The sequence below is a fragment of the Prionailurus bengalensis genome, chromosome E4 (genome assembly GCF_016509475.1).
Source record: "Prionailurus bengalensis isolate Pbe53 chromosome E4, Fcat_Pben_1.1_paternal_pri, whole genome shotgun sequence".
In the NCBI taxonomy this organism is placed as follows: Eukaryota; Metazoa; Chordata; class Mammalia; order Carnivora; family Felidae; genus Prionailurus; species Prionailurus bengalensis.
In genome coordinates this window covers 41,413,693-41,419,692 of record NC_057360.1, presented here as the reverse complement: position 1 = coordinate 41,419,692, position 6,000 = coordinate 41,413,693, and positions in this window count along the sequence as shown.

The window sequence follows — 6,000 nt, the reverse complement described above, 5'->3', positions numbered from 1 at the left end:
CTCCGCACACCGGGAGGGGGCGGGGGCGGCGGCGGCACCCGCGGGCCCCTCCCTCCTCGCCCTCCGTCTCCTCCCCCACCCCCTCCTCTAAACAAAGGAAGTGATTCTGGGTGAGAAAAGCTGGGAAAATGTGAGATTTTCGCAGGGTCTGGTGTGGGAATCCAGTCTCGGGAGTGGACAGAGGTGCAGCCTCCATGTGTTCACCGGTTCCCTTCTCCGTGTGGGATGCCCGGAGCCCTGGTCTGGCCTCCGGCGGCACCCCTGCACCCGACACCGCACAACCTCTCACCTGCAGGGCTCCGGGATGTCCCCCACCCCACCCCCACCTCCCCCAACAGTCAGCTGGAAGCTCTACACGCTGTCCCACCCTTCAATCCTGAAACCCTGCTCTCCCATGAAGCCAGCCCCTGCATAGTCTCAGGAACTAACATCCTTCCAGAGCACATCACTTTGCAGGCTCTACCCTGAGTCATTATATTTCTTCCTCCTCTGTCTTTCAGAACGGCCTGTTAGTCTATTAGCAATGTCCATTTTACAAATGAGGGCACTGGGGCTCAGAGGAGTGACCTACTTTCCTAAGATGATCTTGGCCGGTGTCACCCCTTCTGTGCCCCTTTTCTTTCCTCCTTCTCCCTCTTCACAGCACCTAAGCCATAAGGTATCCTGTCCAATCCCCTCATAGATAAATTAAATGCCCTGATAGATAAAGGAGGAGGGGACTTCCACAAGATCACCCAGCAAAATCCTAAGAGGACCAGAGTAAGAAACCAGGCTCCTGACTCCTGACACAGTGCCCTCCACACTTCGCCCCATCCTGATCCCTCCCTTGGCTGCCTCCTGCTGCAGTTGAGGTGGCTCACTGGTCCCCACCAAGGACCACCTGGGGGGCAGACCCTCAACCAGAACATATGCCTCGCAGACATCCTGACCTGAGAAAAATCCTTGTTCACGGATATTGGAAAGGGGCCTGGGAGGGCAAAGAGAGGCCAGCAAGCAAAGAGAATCAGAGAATCTGGCCCCTGAGGGCACTGCCCCCTGTAGGAGCCCAGGATATCCAGAGAAAGGTTCTGCCCTGAGGAGGGTGAGCACACAGCTTCTATGGGGGGGGGGGGGGGGGGTCTGTGCAGAGGCACAGTGGGGGGTGGGCTGGGACCTGAAGCTGAGGGAGGGAGGAGGGGGTTGAACCTTCCTCAGGGGAGCAGGAAGAAACCCAGCTTGGGGCAAGATCACTTCCATTTCTGCTTTCGGTGGGGGGGGGGGGGGGGAGCAAGGAATCTGTGCCTCAGACAGCAAAGTTGCAGTCCTGCCCTGGAGCCCAGCTAGAGAAACTAGGAAGTGCCCACTCCCCTTTCCCCTCTTTCCCTCCACACACCCGCCCCAGACTTCCTCAACCCTCCCAACAGGCAGCCTGACATTCCACATACTCCCCATGCCCATGAACACCCCAGCCTGTGCGTGCACCCGCTGCCTTGAACCCTTGCCTTGGCCCAGGTTGTTTGGGGACCAAGGCTTTCTTTTGATTTTCACTCACGCCCCTGATTTTCACTCATGCAGCTGACAGAAAAACCCGGGAAGACCCAGGCAGGGAGTGGGGTGGGTGATTGGGTCACCTTATCTAACTTTCCGGCCTCTTTAGCTCTGGAGGGTACCTGGGCCACCCCCAACTCCTACTGTGGGTGCTTGACATGTAGTAGACACGTTTGCATAATACCTGCAGATCATTTGTTTTTTCCTCAGTTCTGGGTAAAATAAACCCAAACTCTTTTCCCGTCTTCCCTCCCTCCCTCCCTCCCTTCCTCCCTCAACCTTTGCCTGTTCCCAGGGCCAGGCCTCCTGGGGGATTAGCCGGGCCTATTTGAGAATAGAGCTGACCCAGTCAGGGTCCATCCCAGGGAGCTGCTCTGGAAAAACCATCTCCTCAGCGTCTCCTGGGCAGGGAGGAGTGGGGTGTCAGTGGGGGTGTCAGTGGTGAACACAGTGCTCCCGGACAGCAAAGCCATTGGCTACAGTGAGGAGAGCACTTGATTAAGAGTCAGAAGAGCTGCAAGCTGGTTTCCAGGCCTTACACTGCGTGGGTGGTCCAGGCAAGCCACTTCTCCTCTCTTGGCGTCAGTTTACCCATCAGTCAACTTAGACAATTGACATTTTTCATCCTGTCCTGCTCCGACAGCTGGTAAGTTCATTGCGAGGTGGGAAAGACGGTCAAGATGGAGACCATGGGTGCTGGGCCTGTCCACCTAGAAGCCTTCTGAGTCCTGGCTACCCCGTCTAGGGCAGATTCCAGGGCTGAGAGGAGGAGAGGTTTGTAGTGGGGGAAGGGGGGCATCACAGGTCTATAGTAGGAGGAAGACAATGTGGGAAGGTGTAGACAGGACAGGTGGAACAAGGTATCCAGAATGTACAGCGAGCCCAAAACGCTCTGGCTTTTGAGGTATGTACAGGACCCCCTGACTAGATGACCCTCCCCATACCAGGGTCCACTCATGCTCTGCAGACGCATGACCCTCCATGCTTCCCCCTGCCCTGAACAGCTGAGTCTTGGCCTCCTCATCCATAAAATGGGTGTAGACACATCATCTCACAGCAGAGTCGTGAGGGCTGAACGGGCTGACTTACGGAGAGTGGCTAACACAGGTAATTTTCTCAGCAAGGCAAGAAGGCAGCACCAGGCCGTAGTGTCGGCAGGGGAAAGAGTAGGGGAGTGCAAAATTCTGGAATCTTCTCTGGGCAGCCAGTCATGCTACACCCTACAGGTGCCAGATTTGGGGGCCCTTACAGGTACACAGTGAAAAACTTTTATCTGGCAGGTGGCTCTGTCACAGTGAGTCTAAATAACCCCAGGGCCTAGCCCTCAACCCCTCTCCCCTTTGCCTCTTGTTCCTACTTCTCTCCTTCCAAGACCCCATCCCGGGTTTCTCCAGGCCCCTCACACCTGAAGCCTCCGTGCTGGGGGCAGGGGTGTAGGGGGAAGAGGGAGCGCTTAAGCGGAAGCACGCCTGAGGGGCAACCTTGCATGCCCTCCTTCCTGGAGTTCTCCACACTGGGCAGGGAGGGGCCTCGCCAAGGAGGGAAGCCATCCCTGAGCACCCCTCCCTCAAGCTGCCAGCCGGGAGGGGGCAGCAAGGCCAGCTAGGCCCCCAGAGAGGCCAGAGAGGCCTGGGGGAGCGGACAAGGTTTTAAGATTTGCCTCTTGCCCCTTGCAGCAGGCAGGAGGTTATTTCGGTCCCCGTGTGGTCTCTCAGCATTGTTCTGGGCAGTATGTGTCCGAGGAGAGCAGGGAGGAGGGCTGAGCGAGGGCAGGCAGGTTGGAAGGAAGGATTTCTGGATGGTTGGAAAGCCCCTGGCCTCTCCCCTGTCCCAGGAGCCCACCTCCAAGCCCCTGCAGTGACTTCCTAGCGGTTCCCTCCCTCTTCAGATTTGGAATCTAGGTCTCTCTGCCTCCTTCTCCCCTCTCCCAGGTCAGAGGATCCTGTGGGGGAGATGTTGGGGAAGGAGCTTCGGCGTGGGCTGAGTATTCCCCTGCATGTACACGTGCTTGAGGGCAGGGGAGGCCTGGGATAGGTCGGGGCTAGCCAGTCCAAGCCCCTCCAGACAGCACAGAACTGTTCCTGAAGCAGGATAGCACTTCCCTTCCTGGCCTCATTGCTCCTCCTCCTTCCTTCCTTCCTTCCTTCCTTCCCTCCCCCCTTCCTTCCTTCCTTCCTTCCTTCCCTCCCCCCTTCCTTCCTTCCTTCCTTCCTTCCCTCCCCCCTTCCTTCCTTCCTTCCTTCCTTCCTTCCTTCCTTCCCTCCCCCCTTCCTTCCTTCCTTCCTTCCTTCCCTCCCCCCTTCCTTCCTTCCTTCCCTCCCCCCTTCCTTCCTTCCTTCCTTCCTTCCATCTTTTATCCTGGGGCACATGGGTGATTCAGTGGGTTAAGCATCAGACCCTTGATCTCAGCTCAGGTCTTGATCTTAGGGTCTTGAGATCAAGCCCCGCATTGGGCTCCACACTGGAAGCCTACCAGTGGGGGTGGGTGGGGTGGTACTGTGAGCTGAGGACCCTTCAGGACTCAGCAGGGGATCCTCAGGATGTCCAAGGTTGGGAAGGAGGGTCAGGTCTGGGAGGCCCACAGAGCCACCCCCTGCTTTAGCTAGAGCAACTCTGCTCTGACTTATCCCCTCTGTGGGTTCCTTGTTATGAGCTTTTCTTTGACTCTAAGCTCTTATTAGCTCTGTGGCTTTAAAAAGCTTGAAAATCTGAACTTCAGCTCAACCTGTTTATTGTATAGATAAGGAAACTGAGACCCAGAGAGGTGGTAAACTTGGTCAAACCCACCCTCGAGATGGGGAAGAGCCTGGTGCCAGGAGGAGACTTCCAGAAGTGAGCCCTCCTCTGGGCCCTGGCCCTGCCTGTCCTCGGGAAACCCCCTCAAGCACTAGCCCTTTAAACCCAGAGCTTGGTGAAAGCAGTCTTGGCTTTCACGGCCTCCCTAAGTCACAGGGGTGGGAGGTAGGCTGCTAACCCACACAGAGAGGGCCACCTGGCAGAGCGGAGACCGACCCAGATGTGCCGTGTTTTACTCATGGAGGGGTGTGTGGGGATCGGAGGTGATTGGAATCACTGAACCCATTGGTCTGGAAGAGGTCCCCGGAGAAGAGACTCTCCAGAAGCCTCATTCATTTGCTTGCCCAGCTGGTACTTATTAGGGCCCTACTAGGAAGAAGGAACTGTTGTTGTAAGGCGCCCTCCAAGAGCTCGGAACGTGGGTCCTGGAAGGCAGGGCCAGTGTCATGCCTGCTTAGAATTAGCTAGAGTTCCAGGGCGTATGTTCCAGGTGCCAGAGAGAAGGCAGAGAGCTCACTGGGCCGGCCCGGGGCTGGGAAGGGCCTTGGAGAAGGGACAGGATGCTCTGTGTTTGTGGAGAAGTTCTGGTAGCAAGGAGGAGGCGTTTCTGGGCAAGACCAGGGGTTTGGCTAGGGCACCGGCCTCGGGCTGGGCAGCAGGGTGACAGCTGGGGGCCATGCTGCTGGCAGCCTCCCAGGGGAGGCTGAGAAGACTTGAGTGGGCGGTGCACCCAGTTAAATCCAGGAGGCCCCGGCCCCGGTCACAGCTCCACCTTGCAGTGCTGGGCGAACCCCAACCACTCACCACCCTCTCCGAGCCTCCGACCTTTCATCCGTAAAAGAGGACTCATTACATTACCCGTACTATTTGTTTGGAAGTGCTTTTCAGGTGGTGAATCACTAGACACATATCATGGTCTACTCTTGGTGACGGGAGGCCTCTGAGCATTTTTGAGCAGGAGGCTGAAGGATCTGAACGACGCTTTGGAAAGACCATTCTGTGACCCTGGGCAGCGTGGATGGGGGGAAGGAGAGGTAAAACAGAAAGATCTGCCTCGGCCAAAGACGATTAAAATCCAAACACAAGAGGAAGCGGTGGGGAACAGAGAAAACGGACAAGAGAGATGTCTCATGGGACTCCCAGGCTCCTTGGCCAGTCACGCAGAGCAGCCTGGGAGAATGGAGAGGAAACGACTCAGCTTTCCAGCCTGGGTTCCCGGGGAGTGTTGGCAGCTGTTGAGGCGGAACGTGAGGCAGGAGAGGCAGGTTTCGGGGACCGGGGGAAGGACGACAGGCTGGGTGGGATGTACCTAAGGGGACACCCAGGAGCAAGGGCCAGCGGGCTTGTGGAAATGGCCAAGGGGGCCGTCAGAGCTCTAGCTGGGTCATCTCAATTGAGGTGACGGCCAAAGCTCTGGGAGAGCTGAGATCACTCAGAGGGAGGATGCAGGAGAGGAGCTGGACAGAAGTAGGCTGTGCCTACAGCACCAGGAGGGAGAACAGGCAGGGGAGGGAAAAAGCGGGTATTTCAGGAAGAAGGGAGCTGAGCGCCTCGGGGCTGGAGAGCAGTGGCGAAGGATCTGAGGGGGAAGTGGTAGGATTTGGTGACAAGAAGGGGGAGGAGTGGGGTTGGGAGCACCATCTCTGGGGTGAATGCTGGAGCAGGTAGGGAAAGCGG